The sequence below is a fragment of the Nanorana parkeri genome, unplaced genomic scaffold (genome assembly GCF_000935625.1).
Source record: "Nanorana parkeri isolate BGI_ZX_2015 unplaced genomic scaffold, ASM93562v1 scaffold83, whole genome shotgun sequence".
Taxonomy (NCBI): domain Eukaryota; kingdom Metazoa; phylum Chordata; class Amphibia; order Anura; family Dicroglossidae; genus Nanorana; species Nanorana parkeri.
Genome location: NW_017306351.1, coordinates 2,325,109 through 2,350,566, shown reverse-complemented (window position 1 = coordinate 2,350,566; position 25,458 = coordinate 2,325,109).

Sequence of the window (25,458 nt, the reverse complement as noted above, 5' to 3'; positions counted from 1 at the left end):
GCATGTGCTTTGAATTACAGTGATTGATTCACCAGCAGTAAATGTTTTATGAATGTCACATTCACTGCTTTATAAAGTTGCTCCTAAATATCATCAAGTTAGGGTTTAGATCTTTTTAGCTCCTCAAAATCACTTTGCTCTGTAGTTTAAGAGCCAATAGCTATACGCCAATACGCTTGCTGAACCTCATGCATAAGTATTCCCTACCAAACCTTGCATATCTTATTAAGAAGAAGGTATAGTCATTTTCATTTTTTTTTTTTTTTACATGTTCAAGTAATCAGCTTGTTATTAATCTTATCAGTATGTTTTTATTTTCAACGCCTTGTTCTGATGTTTAATTTCTAAGTATTTATTTACTAGTGTACATATATATTTGCTCATTGCATGTGCAGGCTCTGCTTCCTACTTGCTATTAAAACATAGTCATTGGTTAACCCCTTCCCACTCATCATCTGCATATAAACATTCCAATGCATTTGTGTGCCTTAAAGTGACACTAAATTTAGAAGTCATAGTAAAAATGTATTCAATTAACTAACTATTAACAAAAATGTACATTATTTGTGTATCACTCAGCTGTAGATCCTCAAGTCATCTCTGAATTCATGCCAGGGACATGCAGTCAGGGGAGGCAGGTGAGGCAGAGCCACACCTAGAATTATGGAGGAAAAAGCTGTCGGCTTCATCTTTGAAGCTGACAGCTGTTTCTCCATTCAGATCGGCATCTAACAGGTTACACAGCAGGGAAATCCTCCCCGCTGTGCAACCTGTCATGGACGTAACCTGTCATGTCATCAGCAGTGAAGAGCAACCTGTCTCCTCCCTTCCTCCTTCGCACTAGGTTGGAGACGGGTTGGGGGTGGGGCTTTGTTCGGCAGGGGGCAGGGCTTTGTCTGGAGATGGGCGGGGCTTTGGCCGGCGGGGGACGGCGGTACGTGCTGGGGGTGAGGTTGGGGAATGCCTCACCCAGAGCAAGAGGTACCGCATGTCACTGATTCATGTTGGCACTGTTCTTTCTTCTGGAGGGTGGCTCTACTTTTGTTCCCCATGGTCCTCATGTGTGTTGTAAAGTAGCCCCCACTCCACGCCCCCGAGACTACAATCTCTTATGACAAGGAAATTAATGATATTAGAACTGTTTATTTCAGTTACACATGGGGTGATAGGTAGTAGAAAGTAGCCACTGCTCCAAGCTCGCTCCCATGATAGATTACAATCTCATGTTTAGTTTACTAGTTTATATTGAGATTGTAGTCCATCACGGGAGTGAGCTTTGAGCAGTGGCTAATTTACAACACACACAGGGACCATGGGGAACAAAACTAGACACTCTCCAGAAGGAAAGACAGTGTCAGCACCAATTCAGAGATGCTTTAAGGATCTACAGCTCAGTTATATGCAAAAAAGGATACATTTTTGTTAATAGGGTACTTGTATGCAATTTAACTTCTGAGTTTAGTGTCACTTTAAATAAAAAAACTCTATTTTTAGCTATGCAAATTAATCATAGAGTTATTGTTGAGCTAAATAACACATACTGAAATTGGCAAATTTTATCTGGACACCTAGGTATCAATGATCTCTGGTCATACAAACATAAGTAAGAACAAGCTTGTAAACCTATTTTTTTTTTTTTACAAATTCTTTATGTAGGTGAAGTTTTCACATTTTCCCACGGGTAATACAAAGGGGGAGAGATGGGCACAAAGAATACATAGAAATATGAAACAAAAAAAAGAAGAAAAACTCAGAGTACTACATTGGCCCCATATGGACCCATGGGGGTAGGGGAAGTGCGCATTGCGAGTTAAATGAAGACATAAACATCCAGTCTAGACCCTTACGATGGTCGTATGGGCTCTAAGCGGGGACCCTAGTTGTAGCTTCAACGGAGGCTGGCAAAGAGAGGTGAGCTAGTTCCCCGGCCAGAGTTCCACAGTGTACGTACAGTATCAGGTCTTATTACTATCTGAAAGCAGTGTAGTACAAGGGTTTAGGGGGGAGGAGGAGGTAAAAAAGAAGGGGGTAAGGGGGATGCATGGGAAAGAGGGTTTGAGGGGGGCGAAGGAAGTAAAGGAGAAAAGAGGGGGGATCTGTTCAGTTAGGGAGGGAAGAGCGGAGGAGAGGCGGATGGAGTGCTCTATCCTGGAGATTTACCCAGTGTGTCCTTGGCGTAAGGCCGTATATTCCGGAGAGTTGAGAAACTCCATCCAGTAGAACCAAGTGTTTCGGAATTTGGCTGGGGTGTTGTTGAGTGAGCTTGTGAGGTCCTCCATGAGGTATATGTCGTGTACCCTGTCCAGCCATTGGTGGATGGAAGGGGGTTCAGGTCTTTTCCATAGGGCTGGGATGCAGGCCCGGGCCGCATTGACCAGGTGTCGCACAACTGAGCGCTTTAATGTTTTGAGGGAGGTAGTGTTGTGATGCAAGAGGAAGAAGGCAGGGTCTCGAGGCACTTGGGAGTCAGTAAACCGCTGGGTTGTGGTGTGAACCTGGTCCCAGAAGGTTTGGATGGTGGGGCACGACCAAAATATATGCAGTAGGTCTGCGTGTGGAGTACCACATCGCCAGCAGTGGGAAGATGTCTGACTTGTAAACCTATTAACATTATCTAAACATGGTTTTAAGGCAAACACTGTTCACAATAAAAACAAAAAATACTTTCCCTTTAAAGCATTTCACTACGCAATAGATGGGATTTATCAAAGAGTATCCATTGTTATTTGTCTCATTTTTTTTGTTTATGTCATTTTCTCGTGGTTCCATTGCTCTCTACTGCTCGGCCCCATTCTCTCGGCTGGGCAACTCGTGTCTTTTCTCTGGTGAATGTACAATGTTAGAGAGAGCAGCTGGCACAGTGAGATAACAGGCTAATTAAATCGGCATTGTGTGAGCAAACTGGAGGGGAGAAAGGGAGCGTAAGAAATGCCATTCAGTGCCACGCAGTGCCACAGCAACTACTTAGCCCAGTTTGTGCCAACTGCTCATAACATTCTTATGCTTAAATGTCTAAACACAAGTCTGCAGGCCATTGCTTGAAAGTTTGGAAAGGTTAGCAGTTTTTCTTGAGAGCTCGCAGTTTTGTATTTGGCATAGAGATATGTGTAAATAGTGCCTGGGTAGCTGTCACTGTATCTTTTTCTGAATGTCACCAGCTCACCATTTTTGTCATTTATGTTAGAGTTGATATCTAACTAGTCAGCCATTTTGAATAGACATGGGAAGAGTTAAAATTTCCATCAGGTTTTTATTCTTGTCTGTGATCCCATTGGGGAAATTTTCCCTCATGGGCCCTGTCAAACCCAAACAAGAAATGGGGGGGTGCAGTTTCTCACCAAAACAGGGGTCCAGATGGCAATAAAACCACTGCCAGAAATTCTATTCCCCCTATACTCAAGAATGTGGTTTTGTCTGTGTACAGTAAGTTATCCAGGTAAGACAAGTGTTTACAATTTTAGTTGTTTGAAAATAGGCCTTTAATAGCAATACCAGCTAAGAAGTGGACAATGTATCCAAAATGAGCAGAGAGGTTCTTAAAGGAGAACTATGAGGTGAGTGCTTTTCACTCATCCTCATATTTCTAGCCGACCTGTGACAATGAAACTGTCACAGGTCGGCTCAGTAGACCGGGAAGTGAGCGAACACATACAGGCGTTCGCTCACTTCTCGATCCTGTCACGGCAGAGATTCGCCCCTCCCCTGTCCGATCCTCCAGCGCTGACTGGTGGAACGGATGGGGGCGGGTACAGCTGGCTCTGCCTCTAGATAGACTCACGCAGCTGGGCGGATCCAGACATAATTGTCGGGATCCATTTCAGCTGCGTCATCTCAGTACACCGCGAGCTGTAGCTGGCGGTATACTGAGCTTTGGGTGACGGGAGGATGCTAGTTTATGCCCTCCCGTTACCCTTAGGAGAACTATGGGGAAAAGCCCTAACCCCATAGTTCTCCTTTAACACTGGAGCACTCAATTCTTGTTAAATATATAGGGAATACAAGAGGAGCATAGTGTTGGAACCTGGATGTTCAAGGCTAAGGTACCTCACTCCACTTCTTAATGGTCATAAGGCTTAAATTATTAAAGCCGAATTCCTGGTCCCCCCTAGACCACTCTTCATTGGTTCCCCCACCCCCCTTTCAATAATTTCTGGCATTTTAAAAAAATGCCTTTTTTACTAACCTAAATCTGAAGTCACGTGATGCTCCAGCCTCAAGTCTGCTCTTTTTTTTTTTTTTACAAGAAGCAGGGTCATTATTCAGGTGTCCATATCACTGGCTGCATGACATTGATGCTTTCTATTGGTTGTTGAGTGCCGGAAAGCTCTCCAGATCCAGAAGAGTGTCAGCAGGTTATGATGTCAGTGCAAGGGGCTGGCAGGGACCCACTGAAGGGAACATCTGCAGTGATGGATTACGGATTCCCCACATGCGAAATCAGTGCTGGTGAAGAACCCAAATGGTGGATTTGTTAATAAGACCAAGCTAATTGTCTGAGATAGTTCACTCTAAATTTTACAGGAAACTGTGCTTTGCCCTTATGCTATTAAAGCTTTATGTTGAAGGAAGTCCTACTATCAGCACTCCAAGCAAAGAAAAATGCAAGGCACTTGGGGTATGGGAGAGCATGTGACTCATTCCTATTACTCCAACCTTGCATGTGACTTTGAAATTGGGCAGTTAGACACCCGGTTCTGCCAAACAGTGACAGGGATAGTTTCCTCAGCACTATACAAGCTCCATGTCAGGACCTGGAGCTTACAAAGTGCTAACGCTGTTTAATCCTGGTAGCTGCTGCTGGCAGTGCTAAGATGCCTATTGTGTTCATAGGAGGCAGACCAGTGTCAAAGATGAGAAGTTGGGTTAACATTTGTGCTTTAAGAAATGAGACATAGTTAGGGATTGGTGGTTTAAAGAAAAAATAATTCTACATCAATATGAGCAAGCACGTGTAGGATTCCTACACACATTTGTGCCTTATCTGACCTTAGCCTTCAAACATGGTCCCAATATATGACAGTATCCAGTAAGAGGAGAAAGCACAATCACCTATTTTACTGCTTGGAAATTGCAGGTTTGATCAGTAAATATTGGCCATAGAAAGGAGTGTAGCAGCCGCAGTGACAACCATGGAGGGATTAAATAAGCCTTTTTGACTGTGTAGTGTCCCTGCTTGAAAGACATTATAAAAATATTCAGCAGTTAGTTTTCTCAGATTACCTGTACAACAAACCAGGATCCCTATAGTCATGGTTATTTAGTAATGCATTATGTACTGTATATAGTACTAGTAGATTTTTACTGTAACAGTCTGATTTGCAGCAACTTGACTACATATCTGCATCTGAAGATTTCATTGGAGAATTTTTTTTTTTTTTTAATAAATGTCCATCACTATATAAATTACTTTAATAACCTCTGCCAAAAAAAATTACCTTTATTTTAAGCATACCCTTTGATAAATACATATAGGACTAGGAAGATAAATTACATTTATTGTAAGTTATTATAGATTCAGTTAGAAAAAAGGTTTATGAGGAGAAGTTATAGGTGAAGATGATAAGATTTATTGTGTGCCGTTATGGAGTGAATTAGAGTTGATGGAGAGGATAGTTGCGAGAGAAAACAGTTTCCGTAGAAATCTACTAAACCTAATAGCCAGTCTATGCGGTGTAAGTCTGATCATAGACAGGCAGATCTGATTTGGGTGATGCCAGGGCCTCAAAAAATCTTCTTTCAAATTTTCCAACAGATGGATTTAACACAGGTCTGGTCAAATTGCTGATCCCTTTTTTGTATAAAAAAGGCACTGATTGGGCAATGATTGGGCAAAAAGACATTCCCTATAATGCTGGAAATTCTCATTTGGATCTGATTAGATTAACTTTTTCCTGGAAAAGACGGATCCAGACAACAACAAAAAATATTGTTTCATAAATAAATAAATGTTATTTCAAATTGCAATAGCCTAAAGCAGGCTGGCTATTGCAGCCACCCACTGCTGCTGTCAATCAATAGAGGAGGACCTGAAGGAGAACTTCAGGTCTACGTCTGCTGATTGAAAGCAGTAGTGGGTGGGTGCAATAGCCAACCTGCTATTGGCTATTGCAATTTGAAATAGCCAATAGCAGCCTAGCTATTAATTCCTCTGCTATCTGTTTTTTTTTCCGTTATTCTGACAGCGGCTGGTGGCTGCTGTCAAAATATATTTTTTAAAAAGAACAGATAGCGTGGGAATCAGCAGATAGTAGAGAAGGTAATGTTCCTTTGGTATTCTGACAAAATACCTGAACAGGGCGGGCAGCTCAATGGTTGCCGGCTTCTAGCCGCCTCTTTCGATCAGCTGCACCCACTGTGCAAATTTTGACCGGTTCCTCAAGAACCGGCTGAAATTTGCATAGTGCTTAATATCAGTATTATTGGTCACATTTGCAGATAACCGATAATAGCAATGAAGCAAGCATATGGCTCTCATGCTATAGGTTCGCCATCGCTGACCTATGATATGATAAGTGTTCTTTTGAAAAATTTGATAGTGGTTATGCACTGTGAACTTCCCAGTCTGTATGCAACTTTACTTTACTATTTTATATTTGATCAAGCAGAAACTACATTCTTCTTTTGGCAGATTCATACATTTAGTCATGAGTTTCTGAATGTAAAAGATAATGAGGCTGATTTACTAATGGCTCCTTTTCACACTGGCACCTTCAGTTCTGATCAGCAGGGGATCGAAGCAGAGATCTCCTGCTGATCAGAGCAGATTAGAATGGATATCACCGTTGTGACATCCGTGTCTGTCCAGTTTTTTCCTCCATCTTGCAATGGAGGAAACATCTGAAGTCACTGGACCCATGCTGGTCTATGGAGAGTCGGATGTAAACAGACATGTCCATTTACATCAGATTTCCCCCAATCTTCTATGATCAGGTCTGCAAAAATGGAACTCTGCTCTGGTTGGCTTTCCGGAAACATGTCTGTTTAGATCCAGCTGCCCATAGACTAACATTGGGTTTCCGATCAGATCCGCCTGAAAAACTGACGGACCTGATCGGAATGCCTGTGTGAAAGGACTCTAAAAGAGTTGATGATCTTCACACAAGAAATTGTGTGAATACTTACTGCGGTTGATCAATCATGTGAAAAGCAAATTCCTGTTTACTTAATTCATCTGCACTTAATTGGATAACTGAAGTGAATATTCACAGAAGTATTGTTTGAAGATTATCCATTCCTTTAGTAAATCAGCCCAATGATGCAAATGTACTGGGAACCAATTGTTCATTTCTGTCCATTATATTTACTGTCGTAGAAATAAATTAAATCAGCATGCATACAAACTGAATAGGTCAGTAGTGTTGTATTCCTTATTCCTCCCCTTGCTACCACAGTCAATTGTCTAGTCTTAGTAACACTCTAACAAACTCAGCAGGGTTAATAGCCACACAAACCACACTGAGATGGGGTAAAAGGGACCATTTGCCAACTGTGTGGCAGTACACCAAAAACCAATCACTACAATTGCAGGTCAAACTGTTCCCATACTCTACTAGCAGATTGGTTTTAGGTGTACAGACCCTGTTCAAAACTTTTCCATTAATCAACATGTATAAATTATGTAACAGTAACAATAAGAACATGGCTGGTTGGCAGGTGGAAATGCAGTCTTGAACCATTCATTATGCATAAGAATGTGTTACTATCAGCAAAATAATGTGCAGGTAGCTGTGTTACCTAGGCCATGTTGGTTATGCACAAATCTGGCCCTGCAGGGCTGGACCATAGTTAGTCTGATCAAATGTACTCATCACTAGTCAGGACTTAACAAATTACTGTTACCTATCATCTGACCATTATTTTCCACGTAGATTTACAATGAAGATTTTTTTTTTTAATAATTGGAACAACCAATTATTGCCACAGAAGTGAACATTATTCAGATGTAATGGCACTATATAACTCTTACACTATTCAAGTAATATGATATATACATTCAAATGTAATTATTTTATGTTATAACACATCAGAGTTTAAATATAGCTGTTTCAGTTCTGATTTTCTCATTATTCTCTAGGTAGATTATGGCATGCTTATCCAAGCTTATAATTAGCGATATGTATAATTGGGGTAAACAGACAAATAGGAGATAAGAGTCCGTGTGGGAAAGTAAAATTAGGGTTCTAATCTCAGTAATTACATGCCTTGAGTTTTATCAGTTGTTTAACAAGCTTGAAAAAATAGGCATGGCATCCTACACAATATACATGGAAGAGATCAGGGCTTTCAGACCGACATTGGGCAGCTTGTGGCTCTTTTGTAGCTGTGAGTCTAAAACTCCCAGTTGAGCTTCAGAAACAACATTATCCTTAAAATATTTATCAGATATTAATGCAAAACACAAGATTCTGTAAATATACAACTTCAGCCAGTTCTATCAGTTCTGAGCTCCGGCCGAATGATGGATCATTAGTAAGGTCTGCACTAGACCTTACTAATCACCACTAGATAACCAGGGGGAAGTGTATTATATGTGCTGGGTGGCAGTGTATTAAATGTGTGTGGGGGGCTTGGAAGGGGGGGTGAAGCGTATTATGTGTGTGTGGGGAGAATGGAATGGGGGGGAGTCCCCTATATTGCTGGTGCGATTAGGGATTCCTGTGTCACAAACTTGCGTTTTCCTGCAGCAGGAATCCCTAATCAGCCGCAGTACACACCTGCATGCCGCATGTAATCGTATGTGATATGATTACATGCAGTTACAAAAACAATCACTATCCCTGGATAAACAATCGTGTATCCAGGGAGAGTGATTGATTCCTAACTGCATGCAATCCTTTCACATATGATTACATGCCGTGTGCAGCCGTTTACATGCAGTAGCTGTCACCCGATCATTAATTTGAATCGGTGACAGTTGGCGCTTGTAACATGTGCATACATTAAAACTGGTACCGTATATAGTAGCGGCCCCCACGGCCGCTACTATATAGGGGTGCCTGAAATACACTATATTGCCAAAAGTATTGGGACACCCCTCCAAATCATTGGATTCAGGTGTTCCAATCACCTTCATGGCCACAGGTGTATAAAGTCAAGCACCTAGGCATGCAGACGCTTCTACAAACATTTGTGAAAGAATGGGTCGCTCTCAGGAGCTCAGTGAATTCAAGCGTGGTACCGTGATAGGTTGCCACCTGTGCAATAAGTCCATCCGTGACATTTCCTTGCTACTAAATATTCCACGGTCAACTGTTAGTGATATTATAACAAAGTGGAAGCAACTGGGAACAACAGCAACTCAGCCACGAAGTGGTAGGCCACGTAAAATGACAGAGCGAATGCTGAACCACACAGTGCGCAGAAGTCACCAACTGTCTGCCGAGTCAATAGCTACAGGCCTCCAAACTATGTCTGGCCTTCGCCAGACATAGTCAGGCGGTACTTGCATTGTGCCAAGTGTAGAGTTTGGTGGAGGGGGGATTATGGTGTGGGGTTGTTTTTCAGGGGTTGGGCTTGACCCCTTAGTTCCAGTGAAGTGAACTCCTAAGGCATCAGCATACCAAGACATTTTTGGACAATTTCATGCTCCCAACTTTGTGGGGACAGTTTGGGGATGGCACCTTCCTGTTCCAACATGACTGCATAGAACACCTGTGGGATAAATTTGAGCAGAGACTGCAAGCCAGGCCTTCTCGTACAACATCAGTACCAGACCTCACAAATGCGCTTCTGGAAGAATGGTCAAACATTCCCATAGACACACTTCTCAACCTTGTGGACACTCCTAAGCCTTGTGGACAGCCTTCCCAGAAGAATTGAAGCTGTTATAGCAGCAAAGGGTGGGCCAACTCAACATTGAACCCTATGGACTAAGACTGGGATGCCATTAAAGTTCATGTGCGTGTAAAGGCAGGCATCCAAATACTTTTGGCAATATAGTGTATATCTCAGTGCAGACATATGCTCAAAGCAATGCGCCAATCACACAAGTTGGAAATTATATTTCTCAAGGCATTCTGCATACCAACAGTGTACGTAACACCTCTGTGTAGCCATATTGCAAGGAAGCAACATTTTAATTTTTTGGATAATTTTAGCAAATTGCAGCATCTGTAGATGGTAATTTATGGTCTGTGTAGCAATAAAGCATATATATATATATATACAGCTCTCAATAATGTGAAGGTGGATGCTAAGTAAGGTAGATGGTGTACCAGTGATAAAGGTTGTAGTGCATTTCGGATGTATCATGTTTAGGGCTCTGCATGAATGTCTCCCTCAGTACATTGTAATATTGTGATTATTATTGGAGCTCTTGATAAAAGCCTGTAAAAAAGAGATCTTTCCATTATATATGTGTTTTTGTTTGTTATTACCACCTTAATTTCACTTGTTTCACCTCTCCCTGTACCCCTGACAAAAACATTTTCTACTCATATCTTCCACCCACCAGCAAATGCCCACCTCCTCTTCCTGGTAGGACAGCATCAACCCTATGCAACCTCATGTCACTGGCAGCAGCAATAGAACTGGAACTTAAAGCAGCAGCTTTATTATGATAAGGCAGGTCAAAGCTGCTGGTTACCTTGATACTTAGTGGTGTAATTCATTGCTTGCTAAAAGGGTATACCGTAATTCATTGCTGGCTTGGAGACATAATTTATTGCATACTGCGTTTTGATCGGGTAGTGCCCTAGGGTTTCTCTAGAGTTGTAGAATCTTAGTAGCACATTACTGCTTAGCTGTTGTGTTTGCATTTTTTTGCATCTCTGTTTATAGCTAATAATGTCTACAGTACACTAACATAGTCTTTGTAGAGTTTGCGGAGATACTGGCTGACCTAATGACAAAAAGAACATGAGGAATTTTGAACTTTAATAGTGACGCACTTACTACATTGTCTGATCATTTTAATCATCACCTGTGATATCTGGGTGATGATCTGGCCATGCAGATCTTCCCCAGAGAGCGATAATAAGGGCCTTCTAAAGGCCTTCTTATTGCACCCAGAGTATTTTAAAGTTGTTGAAATGTATTAATATGATAGGCCCTAATTAAGAATGGAAAATGTTAAACACACGTGCAACCAGAAAGCATTGGCCGAGTTGCATAGAGGATGGTGGCTTGTTCCTATAAGTTTAAAGATATTCAGATGTCTCATTGCCTTTCAGTCTAGTTTAGATTGATTATCTTGTTTGTGAAAAGGTCACTTGCTTTTACAGCAGCTGCTCTTATACAGGGATCCCAACCTGAAATAAGTAATTTCAGGGTTTCAGGGAGGTGCTCTTCTCATTTCAAGGAGGTGCAATCTGTCAATCCCCCCCCCCCTCTCTGGGTGCAACAACAAGGAAGAGAGCACCCCCCTGAAATGATAGCAGATAGCAAAGAAGCTATTGCTTCCTTTGCTATCTGCTTTCCTTTTTAGTGTTCTGACAGCTGCTGCCGTCTGGACAAAAAAAAAACGGCATAGGAACTAATAGCTAGATTGCTATTGGCTATTTCTATATTGAATTTCTATTTTCAATTTTAACCTAATCATGTGCCTGGGGCCCAGTGGGTGTCCAGAGAGTCCAACACAGCACCTACTCCCCGTCCTCACCCCCAGGGGTTGTCTCTAGACAGGGTGACACCCCTCCGTGTCTTCATCGCGCATGCGCGACCGTCTGATTGATGCTTGCCGGCGGCCATCTTGGTGATGGATGCTGGCAGAGAGAGGAGGGGACGTTCACTTGGCCGCATGAGGTATGCCGCCGGGTTCCTTCCTCTCTCCTGACACTGTCGGGCTCTCGGTCCATAACCGAGTACCCAACTTTTTAGAGAGGGGGTGATACCAAAATGACTGTCAGTCATTTTGGTGTCACCCCTGCAATGGTGACACCCGGATGCGGGCCGCACCCCCCTTGTGACGCCACTGCTCACCCCTTCACCATATTGATTGACTGATTACCAACTCTGGACAGACCTACAAAAGAAGTATTTGAGCTTATGGGTGGCACAGACAGAAGAGGAAATAGCATTAGCTCTGTCTATGTGCAGGCAGTGAGTGACCATAGGCTGGTGGTGGCTGGTTGGTTGGCTGGCATTGAATGAGATCTCTCATTGTCTTCTTGTAAGTCTCTGGTATCCCAACAAGTAAGGTCACAGGCTCTACCTCCTCTAGGCTCCAGTCTTTACTTTTCAGTGACTCTAGGGGCACACAGTGACACTTGTGTGTCCAGCTCCACAGGCCTTTCATCCAGGAAAGATGAGATCAAATTTTCTTGCACATATGTTTTAGTTCCTTTCACAGACTTTTCCTCCCCATTGTTACTTTATAGAATTTCAGGCCATAATATTATAGGTCAGAGCTGCACACAGAGAGATACAAAAGAGTGCTGTATACCAGTCCACCCATAACTTAGGCCAAAATTGCTTTGAAGTAAAGGAAATGCTGTGTGCAGCACTCATACTCATTGGCTGTCCCCTGTCTAAAAAGCCAATATTACTTCTTGCACACTTGTTCTGCCTAACATCTAGGGCTGCAGCTAACGATTATTTTCATAATCGATTAGTTGGCCGATTATTAAGTTCGATTAATCGGTTAATCGGATAAAAAAAAAAAGGCTCCAGTGATTGACGACTAGTTTGTGTTAAGATTGTAGTCCATCACGGGAGCAAGCTTGTGCTGACGAATCGACGATCGAAAACGTTGCCAACGTTTTCAATCGTTGATTTTAATCGACTAAATCGATTAACTGTTGCAGCTCTACTAACATCGAAGCCTAGTGCCATGATCAGAGCCATGGGGTGCCCAGGGCTGCCATCAGATAAGTGGGGGTGATTTTAGAAGTTCCCAGAAGGAGGTCTGCAATTACAGCTCCTGTATATCTATCAATACAAGTTTTCTTTAAAGAACTCCAGGAAATCTAAAAATTAACCCTTTCAGTGAGGCTATTCATGCACTGCAAGGGTTAAGTGCTCATTTTTATCTAGGGCCAGAAAAAATAAAATATAGTCACCTGATGCTGTGACTGCTCACTTCTCCCCCCTCCGCTCTGGTGGTGGAATATCCCTTGCCTTAGCGTCCTCATGTCTAATGCAGCTGCATTAGACATGATGCCATCACAGATCCTTAGACTACGGGAGTAGAGGCTGTGGGGACTGGTCTAGTATCCAGTTTTTGCTGGAGTTCTTCTTTAAATGTAAGTGTCCCTTGAGTTGTCAAAAGTAGTACTGGCATTGGTGACTGAAGGGAAAAAAGATGCACCTTGCCTAGTGTTTGATTGTGTCCTAATCCTGCTGAGTTGGGATAAAGTATGGACTTGGAGTCCACATAGACTGTATAGTTAATGTATTAAAAAGTCCTAAAGAAAGTGCAGCTTTTGTTCTATATGCCTCTACTGTGTTACCATAATAGTGCTAGCAGGTGAACCTGTGGAAGTGTTAGCTGTGATAGACTAAGCTGTTGTTCAACAGCAAACTAATACTAAATGTAAGTACTTTAGCATTGCCATTTACAAAATTGTGGAGCTAATTGCAACAAGAGGTACACTATATTGCCAAAAGTATTGGGACACCCCTACAAATCATTGGATTCAGGTGTTCCAATCACCTCCATGGCCACAGGTGTATAAAATCAAGCACCTAGGCATGCAGACTGCTTCTACAAACATTTGTGAAAGAATGGGTCGCTCTCAGGAGCTCAGTGAATTGGAATCAGTGGAACCGTGATAGGTTGACACCTGTGCAATAAGTCCATCCGTGAAATTCCCTTGCTACTAAATATTCCTTGGTCACCTGTTAGTGGTATTATAACAAAGTGGAAGCAACTGATAAAAACAGCAACTCAGCCATGAAGTGGTAGGCCACGTAACATGACAGAGCGGGGTCAGCACATGCTGAAGCGCACAGTGCGCAGAAGTCGCCAACTGTCCACAGAGTCAATAGCTACAGACCTCCAAACTTCATGTGGCCTTCAAATTGGCACAACAACAGTGCATACAAAGCTTCATGGAATTGGTTTCCATGGCCGAACAGCTGCATCCAAGCCTTACATCACCAAGTGCAATGCAAAGGGTCGGATGCAGTGGTGTAAAGCACACCGCCATTGGACTCTAGAGAAGTGAAGACATGTTCTCTGGAGTGACGAATCACTCTTCTCCGTCTGGCAATCCCATGGACATGTCTGGGTTTGGCAGTTGCCAGGAGAACGGTACTTGCCTGACTGCATTGTGCCAAATGTAAAGTTTGGTGGAAGGGGGGATTATGGTGTGGGGTTGTTCATCAGGGGTTGGGCTTGGCCCATTACTTCCAGTGAAGGTAACTCTTAAGGCATCAGCATACCAAGACACTTTGGACAATTTCAAGCTCCCAACTTTGTGGGAACAGTTTGAGGATGGTCCCTTCCTGTTCCAACATCACTGCGCACCAGTGCACAAAGCAAGGTCCATAAAGACATAGATGAGAGAGCTTGGGGTGGAGGTACTTGACTGGCCTGCACAGTCCTGAGCAGTGCTGAGTCCTGATCTCAACCCGATAGAACACCTTTGGGATGAATTAGAGCAGAGACTGCGAGCCAGGCCTTCTCCTCCAACATCAGTACCTGACCTCACAAATGCACTTCTGGCAGAATGGTCAAACATTCCCATAGACACACTCCTAAACCTTGTGGACAGTCTTCCCAGAATAGTTGAGGCCATTATAGCTGCAAAGGGTGGGACAACTCAATATTGAACCCTACGGACTAAGACTGAGATGCCATTAAAGTTCATGTGCGTGTAAAGGCAGGCGTCTCAATACTTATGGCAATATAGTGTAGGCGTGAACTGCTGCCGCAGGCAGAGCTTAAAAATTACCCAAAAACAAGGGCACATCATAGATTTGCAGGCTGCATCCTTTACAACTTTTCTCCAAAACAGGAGATGCACTTTAACATGTACATAAAGAGACTAATGGTTATAGTTATCAATATTTTCACCCCATATTCACATAAATTTGACCCCAGATTTTCACATTTGAAAATGTGTGACTCTTGAGTGAAAGCTGGGTGAATCTTGCATGAAAATATTGATAAATAGACCCCTAAACGAGTTGCACTCATTAATCTCTATCCGGTCATGAAGGAATAGTAATTTTAACAGGCTCTAAGTGGTTAAAAAGTGTTCAATACAGCTTATATTTACCAGCCCAGAATCCGTACACCTCCCACAGCGCTCAGATCAATACATAGTCCAAAATCCAAGTATAGAAAAGAAGAAAGGTCCAGCACTCATCATCATTGACAATCTCCAATTGTAGTGAGTACGAGACCTATTTCCTTTTGTGCGCTTACACTTTAACACATACTCTCAAGTATAAATCTAGGTTGGAGATTCTTATTCTGATGTTTCAATAGGAAATGAACTGAGAACATTTTAGGAAGCTATAGTGAGAATTACAGAGCTGATCTGCTGGAGAAATCTAAGTGAAAGGTACCGTGCTCCTCTGTTAAATAAAACATTTATAAAAGACATCAGATATTGGAAAAGTTCTAGGCAACAGTTAAGCAGGGATCGGTCTCTAGAGCAGCAGCATTTTAATGATTTCAGCTCCTGCTTGTTTAATCTGTGTCAATGCACAGATTCCGGCCTTGTGTATCTAGTGACAGATAATGGGTTAAAGAAACGCTCTACCTGTCAGCACAAATCACAGATCCATTAGTCTCAAGACACCTCACCTAGGGCTGAGAGGGTTAAAACATAAATTTCTAACAGAACCCACTTAGCACAGTAATATCATGCTCTGCTGAGTCTCAGCTGGGACCTACGCATAGCCGCCTCTCGCTTTCTATTTCATGTCAGATGTGATCTCAGTGAAAGAGAGTGGTGTGATGCTCTGCAGTCCAGTAGCAGTGCAGACCTGTAAGGATCACTGAAAAGGTATATTAATGGTGAGGAGCTCTGCTGCAGCTCACACCGTACCTACGCGATAATGCTATTAGTCTTACTCCAAAGGCTCATTGCATGTGGGCTGCCAGTGGCGTCATGATGTGCATCCTACAGGTTCTTACTTTTCATTATGTGCAGCTAAGAGACCACTGTAAATCAGATTGCAGAATTCCAGGAAATCTGTTGCATAGCCTGCAGCTGAAACAGTTAAATGCGCCAAATCAGGCGTTTTCTGAAGACAAAATTACACAACCCCATACCAAAAATAAAATATTCATGTTGTGTCCAAAAAAGAGCATCGAGTAGATTGTATAAAACATGACAAAATGGATTGTCTACCAAAAAGAACATGAATCAATGCAGGATGCTAAAAGGTGAAACACAAAAATTAAGCCCCAGACAAAAAAAAACAGTGCAGAGAAAGATGTTTTGACACATAGAAGACCTTGAGCAGCATTGTTAGATGATTGCCAGTGTGGTATATTTATCACGTAGTGCTCAGCAGGTAATAAATATAGCATGATGCGATTAACCCAGAACCTTACTGGTCCATTCCATTTTGTGTCATAATCCTCAGGCAGAAGTTGCCATTAAATACAAGCACCATACCGTCTGATCCTCTTGTCCTTACAATCTGCTGCAAGCAAGCCACCCGAGTACACATGCCTGTGTAGTAGAGTAATTATACAGTATCTACTGCTATATACTTGCTTTATAAAAATGGCACCGGCACCACTACTACTAAACGGGGACTTCTTTAAGCTAGTACTGATATAACTGATATACAAAGTCATATACTGAGAGAGTTTCCAGAACTATTTATTTTCTTTTTTTATTTACCTTTTAAAACAAAACAAGATCACACAGAAGGCGAATACAGCAAAAGGAAATAACCATGTTCCCTAACCAGAAGTAGCATCCACCACTGTGTCTGCGATGTTCATGAAAACCCAGGCCTTAAAATAGTCTGCTTCTCGCAGATATTATAGAAAACCACAAAATAAGAATACTGGCCAAGGTAACAACCCATCCGTATAGTTAGGGAACCAAAGGAAGATAAAGGAGGAGCCTCCGGTAACCACAAAACAAAAAACAAACGATAAAGAAGAAAAAACAGGAAAAACAGACCATATTTTAGGCTATTATTCGTTTTTTCATACCTTACAGTGGACCCAGAAAAATAACGTTGCACTGTTGTAACCACCCAAAACAATCTTCTTAGTGGCCCTTTCTTTAAAATGTATCTTTTTAAAATGTTTTAAAATCCAGCCCCCTCCTGCCTCTATTTTTGCCTAGGTGAGAAGGACATGGACCCTGCTCTTAATGCCTCCTGGGATATGCGTGCAACATTTGCCAGGAGGCTTCAGCTACTACAGAACAGCTTGATGAGGGTAGACCTGGCGGTGCATCATCAGGGGCCCAGCTGCCTCAATCAAGAAGAGATAGCCTGCTCCTGATAGCATCAGAGAGAAATAACGTGGTACTGGCGCTGGATCTGGCATGTGGCGAAACACAGCAGGACAATGCTGGATTCACTGGGTGGGTGACGATGCTTATTCATCATAAAACGTAAGAAGACAAAAAAAGTAACACGGGGACACTGAAGGGCGAAGTTGCTCTTTAAAGCAAACCCAAGCTATGCCTTTGTAGGTCAAAGCAACAGGTCAATTTTAACGCCTTCCTCACACACACAGAAACATCTACTTAATTTTCTTTCTGTCCCCCATTTAGCCGCTGAAAGCAAATTAAATGATTGGTACTTAAAGGTATGAAGGATCATGTGATTTACTTCCTTTTTAGTAATGTGACAGCATTGGTGGTTGGTGACTGGCCCGACTCTGTCACATGAGTGCAGGGAAAGAGTGCCTGTAGCTGTGTGTAAGCTCGGCAGGAATTTACACAGGGCTGCCTTTTTTCTCCTGGCCTCAGAATTCCACTGTGACATTGCAAGAGGAAGATAGATATGTTTTGAAAAACTACAGAAGGGGGAGGATACAAGACCAGTCACTCTGCACAAAGAAAGAATCAATGACTGGTCTTTATTGCAGGTAACTGCTGCACAGAGGCAAAGTGTTATGCTAAATTACTGAACATATCTGGAAGAAATACACAAAGCACACCAAGATTCAAGTAAGAATACACATGCCTCTTTAGCCTATTTATACAAAAATTGCTTATCCTGGACTAGTATAGTTACCAGCTAAAACAAAAATTACAGGTAAAGAATGTACAAATCAAGTATTTTAATTGATTACTTTCTGATTACATATTGATTACTAGTGGCTTTTATGGCCACTAAGTATTGTTGTAGGGAATCCATATAGTCGTCGGAGGCAGGGTTATTGGAGCGGATAACGTCCGAGGGCAGAGGAACAGGATGGAACCCAAAGTTGGCCTGGAAGGGGGTGCGTCTGGTGGAAGAGTTGGTGGAGTTATTGTGGGAGAACTCTGCCAGGGCGAGTAAGTCCATCTAATCATCCTGGAGGTAGGTACAGTAGCAACGGATGAATTGCTTGAGACATTGATTTACCCTCTCGGTCTGGCCATTCGTTTGCGGATGGTAGGCGCTTGAGAGTCGATGTTCGATTCCGAGCTTCTGGCAGAGGGCCTTCCAGAATTTAGACACGAATTGCGAGCCCCTGTCTGTTATGATCCGAGCAGGCACTCCGTGCAGCCTGTAAACCGTGGCAAGGAACGCTTCAGCCGTCTCCTGGGAGTCCGGAAGCCAGGTTAGCGGTATGAAGTGTGCCATCTTGGTCAAATGGTCTACCGCGACAAGGATGGTGTCATGTCCCTTAGATACAGGGCTATGCATCTGGATAGTCCCAGCACTCCTGTGTCAATAGTAGTCTGAAGTATACCTGTAACTATCATTGTCCCCATCACCCCACAAACAGTTCTTATATCATTACTTTCCTTCTTATTTATTTACTTTCCTCAAAATAACCTCGGGCGAGCACAATTTTCTGTTCTTGCCTCAGGCACAAAGAGGAGCTAGCTACAGCTCTGTGTAAAGTAGCCACCATTCCAACACACAAAGGGACCATGGGGAACAAAAGTAGCCTCCCTCCAGAAGGAAGGACAGTGTCACCATGAATTCAGAGATAATGTGAGGATCTACAGCCGAGTGATACACAAATAAGATTGTTGTTAATTGTTAAGGTACTTGAATGCATTTTTAAGATTTAACTCCTGAGTTTAGTGTTAACTGGCCGTTTATGCAAGCAACAATGGCACATGGGTGTGGGGCAGTCCCCACAGGCAGGCAGTGCATTGTATTCAATAAGTAAGTTGACTCATAAATTTGTATTGTTGAGATGGAGCTTTAAAGCACAACCTTTGTGTAGCACCGACATTTTAGTAAACTGCATTTGTAAGGAGCAAGTTTAACCTCACCTATTCCTATATACAATAAACTCTCTGTTATCCAGTATTTAACTAGCCAGAACTCTCATCTAACCAAAACAAAAAGCCCTGTGTACTCACTGTTCTGCTGATCTGCGGCATGTATTATTCTGGAAACATTTGTGTGCCTATTTGCCTTAAGTGTGTCTATTTGTCTTAATTTGCTTTTGATTAGTGATGGGCCGAACACCCCCGTGTTCGGTTTGAATTCGAACTTGGGAAAAGTTCAAATTCGACCTTAAACTCAATGCAAGTCTATGGGGGTAGAACTTTGAAAATCAAATGTCCCCATTTTGAAGCCTTATATGCAATGTATTTGCCATAAAGGGTATGGGGATTTGGGTACTGCCCTGGGGGACATGTATCAATGAAAAAAAACTTTTTAAAAATACCGTTTTTAAAGGAGTGATGATTTTAACATCACTTAAAGGGTAACAATACAAATTCCTTTAAATATCGTGCCTGGGGGGTCCCCTTAAAGTGCCTATTATGCTGTGCATCTGTACGATGTATAGAATCTGCTGCAGCAAAACTGACATTTGTAAAGCATATAAATGATTTTTTTTTTTAGGTTCCCCCTTCCAAACAATAGCAGACCCTTAAGGTCTGGTAGGAATGTTAGGAGGGACCCCATTAAAAAAAAGTGTGGAGTTCCCCTCAAATGTCATACCAGACCCTTAAAGTCTGGTAGGAATTTTAGGAGGGACCCCATTTAAAAGAAAACAAAAGTGTGTGGGGTTCCCCCTTAAAGTCATACCAGGCCCTTAAGGTCTGGTAGGAATATTAAGGAGGAACCCCACCCCCAAAAAGGGGGGGGGGAAATGTGGGGTCCCCCCTGAAATTCCATGCCAGACCCTTGATCCGAGCACAGGCCTGGCAGGGCAGGAAAGGGGGGGGGATGCGTGAGTGACCCCTCCCTGCAATACCAGGCCCCATGCCCTCAGCACCGGGAGGGTACTTTTCCAGGGTCGCCCCTGGAAAAGTCCCTGTGCCGATGGGGACAAGGGCCTCTTCCCCACAAGCTCTGGGGCGTTGGATGTGGGGGCGCGGGCAGGGGGCTTACTCACATCAGGGTACCTCTTTAATAAAGGGGCACCCAGATGAGCCCCCCCATTCACTAAAAGGTTAAATAAAAGATTACATAAATACACCAGGCTTTAATCAAAAATCCTTTATTTGAATTAAAAAAAACAGAGGATTTTTGACAAGTCCTTTATTTAAAAAAAAAAAATGATCCATCAACCTAATCCAGGGTCAATCACGACGTCCAGCGCTGTCCAAGATGACAACGACTCGGCGAAATAAAAATAAAACAATACAAAATAAATGGAAATAATTAAAAAAAGAACGAGAACCACAGAATGGCATTTTGACAGATGCCGGCAACTTACAAACAATTGGGTGGAGCTAGCAGTGACAGCTATCTCCGCCCAACTGTTTACAGTTGTATAAGGTGAGCCATGATTAGGCAGAGTCATCATGACTTTGCCCAATCATGGCTCTTACAGTTCTCTGTGCCCTGATGGGCAAAGTCTTGCACCTGACCTGTGGTCAGGGGCAAGGCTTTTTGCCAATCAGGGCTTCAGAAGGCGCATTGCTTTATGGGGCGCTCACACAAACACACGAACACGCGAACTAGCGATGTTCGAGTCAAACTCACATTCGGCTCGAACATCGAGCCCAACCCTACTTTTGGTTGCTGCATTTCAATATTAATATGAAGTCAATACAGAGTTTATGTTATGGTATGGCATTTGTTAGATCTATTTTTAATAGTAACTCTCAAGCAACCAGAAACTAAGTTTATCAGCAATCTACTAACCCCTATGGCTGCTGGATAATGGGGAGTTTACTGTATGGAGTATAATTACAAAGTATGCATTTGAACCAGGTTTTTTTTGTTACACACATTGATAATAATATTACATCAAGGTCATCTCTTTCATCTGAAATTATTGAAAAGACAATATATGTCCTTGAATAGATAAATAAATCCTTTTAAAGCCAATGGTATAGTTTATGATTAAAATAGAATAATAGCATATAGTTGCAACAAACAACTTATCTTTTTCCTCTTTTCGCTTTCCTTTTGTTTAACTGAATTACTTTTTTTTTTAAATACACCATTACAAAGCATGTTTTTTCTTTTTTGTCTTTTTTTGTTAAAAGAAAATAAGACTCACTTAACTAAAAGTGAATGGTTCTCTTTATAAACAAGAAAAAAGAATGCAGTGAACAAAAGCAGCCTTAAACTACATGCTGGGATAATGGGAACATTGCTTGCACAAGATACTTATTGCCTCTTGGGAACATATGATCGGGTTTTCTTTTTGTACATTTTTTTGTAATTGTTTTTCATGTATTAATTGTACCTAAAATCTGTTGAATACTATAACATTAGTTTAAATAATACAGCTAAAGAGCACAAATAATTACTTTTGTTAATAATACCAATTGAAAATATATTAAATATATGAAGTAATATTTCTCCAGTATATACGCATATAACACAACAGGCCGAGATACTATGAGTCACGGCCATGTAAAGGAGAGAAAGGCAGGTGGTACAGGAAGTTATAAAAAGGATTTTTATTAAATAATATGTTGCAGACAAATAATCAGAATTTGCATCTGACTGATCAGAGTTACCCATTGTAAAATGTATTATTCACGTGCCCTTAGAAAGTCATGGTTTAACCATGTTTTAAAGTGTACCTCTGTAGGGGCTGATATGAATGTGCAACTATGTTAAGTGTTGCGTAAATTGTCGGCGCGGTATACATACCTGTAATAAATAACAAAAAATGCAGTTTTTGTTTTAGACAGAAAGGGGAATTGTATGAAAAGTGTTGTAAAATCCCCAAATTCATGGAAATATTGTTCGCTTTGATGCTATGAATATTATTACCGGAAGTGATAGGCTACGTGATGATACCTAAGTGTGCTACTTTGCTAATTTCTACTTTATTACAATTTGTACGTGTCAGTGACAGCTAATGGGACCGCTGTTGCCTTTCTTTTTTTATAGGACATAACTATAAAAAGGACTTTTAAAAATGATATGTTTTAATCGAGCAAATAATTAGAATTTGAATCAGATGGATCAGAGTTACCCATTGGTAAGGCCCTCCTTACCATCTTGTCTTGAATTGTATTGTGACTGTAATGTCTTCCTTATATTGTAAAGCGCTGTGCAAACTGTTGGCGCTATAAAAATCCTGTATAATAATAATAATATACCACTCACGTGCCTTTATCGATCTTGTTTTAAAGTATATGTAAAAGCAGTTTAAAAAAAATTGGATAGAACAGAGAAGGGTTAGACCCTGTTACGCAGCAGGGTGCACATATACACCATTGTCTACCAAGACAGAAACTGAGGGGAAATCCAAAATGTTAGTGTTGTCACAAAAGCAAATATTAATAGTAAATCTTCTAGGGCAAATGTTTCAGTGGCAATTGTCTAAGAAGGGGATTCACCTTACTTTGGGGAGATTTCCTCTCTTCTAAAGTTCTGTTGTGTCTCACGCACTGGTAGTGAAGAAAAATCTCCAGAGCGGGGCACAGACAGCAAAACATATCTTGATAGGCATTTTAACTCTTCTCTACTCTGTCAAGTAAAGGATTTTTTTCTATTAAATTATATTTATTCTAGTTTGGAATAGAGATGGGAAGCATTACATCTTCTGTCAGGTCTTTTTTTACTGTCTGTAATACCATTAGAGAGTTTTTTGATTGTTTTGTTGTCCAGAGACACCCCAGGAGAAGAAGGCTTTCCAAAGCGAAGCAAAATCCACTCTTTGACAGTTGTCACTGGAATAGAGACCTTCTTTAAGAGATGTTCTCGCACCTCCTACTCCAGGAAAACATATAAAATTAGGGATGCACCAATACTGCTACTAGTATCAGTGCCGATACCGAGTATTTGGGCGAGTACTCGTACTCGCCTAAATGCTCCAATACTTACCTTTGATACCAGAACTTCTGGTCAGAGGGAGATCTCCCACTGACCAACAGTGCCAAGGGAGCATGGAGCCAGCTTCCTTTCCTATCAGGAAGCCAGGCGGTGGGTTGTGACCCGCCTCCCTGCTTCCTGATTGGCTAGGAAGCCGGCTTTACTTGTTGCTAGGCAGCCGGCTTCCCAGGCAATCAGGAAGGTGGGCAGCGGGTCATGATCTGCTGCCCGGCTTCCTGATAATCAGGGCACACGGCATCGGTATTGGTACTCTGTATCGGCAGGTACCGAAAAAATAAATATCAGTGCTCGATACTGAAAAATCAGTATCTGTGCATCCCTATATAAAATAATAGTTTTCTCTCTTTTTCTGTCCAAATAATGAAGAACATAAGGACAGAAAGTGAGAGTGAATTTACCAAACAAACAGTGATCCAAATCAGAAAGAACCTCTAACTCTTCATGTCTCTATCAAAAACTAGGAGTCAGAGGCATAACTAGAAATCAAGTTGTCCTATAAGTACATTTGCCATGGGGAAAAATGGGAGCCTGGCATGAGGAGAGAGACTACTTTACAAATCCTGGGAGAGACTTCGAAAAGAGAGGGAGAAAGAGAGTGACTGAGTTGCTTGCTGACCTTTAAGACTTCACAGGGAATCATCCTAGTCATCTTGTCATCACCAAGCCAGGGCTGTCTACTCTAATTCTCTCTGCATTCGCTGGATCTCTGCAATCAGTTTGGGCTAAGAAAGGAACAACATGCTTCCCTGCAGGTTAGTAATAGCCACTACAGCACTCCTCCACAAATGATCAGCATTTCCATACAAATTACCACAAATGATCACAAATGACCAACCTCCCCAACATGCACATGGTTCAGCTGGGCACTCTCCCACTTTTAGCCGCTTTAGCAGCTGCTTGGGCTTCTATGGCTGTATCTATGTCGTTGGCTGCAGTTCCACATTAGGATATAATTTGTTAAGATTCCAAACTCCAGAAAGTCTCAAACAAATGTTCCCCAAAATGGCAGATTACACCAATCACTGTAGCCCTTTATACACACTATCTTGCCCAGATGTACCTCTTTTTCTGGCATAGAATGGCATGGCTTCTTGTCATGTTGTCATTCCCTGTCCCATACGCACCTGTCATGTCTTGCTAATGTTGATGGCTCCTGCTGTTCCACTTAAAGTCCTAAATAATCTGGCAAAATGCAAAGAGTTAAGTATTCTGCTCAGAACTTGCAGCATCCACATCTCCTACTAAAAGCTCTGAATTCCGCGGTTCTGATTCAATTTAAATAAACCAGTGTCATCATCTATGATTAATCACCATTTGGTGAGAAACAGAAGAGGCATGGCTATAACTTGTATCACAGTTAAGTTCATTGGATGACAGTGTGTCAGGAGTTTAAATAATTATACACTAAATTGATCAAACCCACATTTCGTATTTTTGTTTTTGTTTTGCAAAACTGGACTGGTCTGAACTCTAAAGTTATTTTATATATACCTCTCTAATATATACTTAATCAGCAATATACCCAGCCATAAATCGCATATGGAAAACTGCATAGTAATAGGATGATTAAGTAACTGGACAAAGCGAAACTCTGGACAAATATCTAAATACACAGTTTAAATACTTATTGTACATGTATACTGTTTTACCTGCCATATGATTGCAGTTTTGTAATGCCAGTCTTGTGATTTACTAGACTATCCAGACAGTTCACATACAAAGTTCCTGATGTATGCCATCGTGGACAGTGGCAGACCTAATAACCAAAGGGCCCTGGTGCAAGATTTTATCTTGGGCGCCCCTCCCAAGACGGCGAGGGAAGGGGTGCGGGAGCGGATCACACTGGCCCCCGAATCACCCCCCCAGCGGTCTCTAATGTTGCAGTAGTGTGCTGGACTCTAGACTTACCTGAGACCCTGCAGAGCACACCATAGATCCTGCATAACCCACCTGAGACTCTCTATGGTGGGCACTGCAAGATCCCAGGTGGGCTGGTCGTCGGGGTCCATTTCCCTGTACCTCCTCCCAACTCTTCTTACCTGCTGCTGCTGGGGCCTGGCCTCCTCCACCCTCTCTCATCACCTTTGCCATGCCGCTCCTGGTACAGCTGATACCCATGTATACCCATGTGCTGCGGACAGACAAAACAAAATTACAACTTTTTGGTAAAGC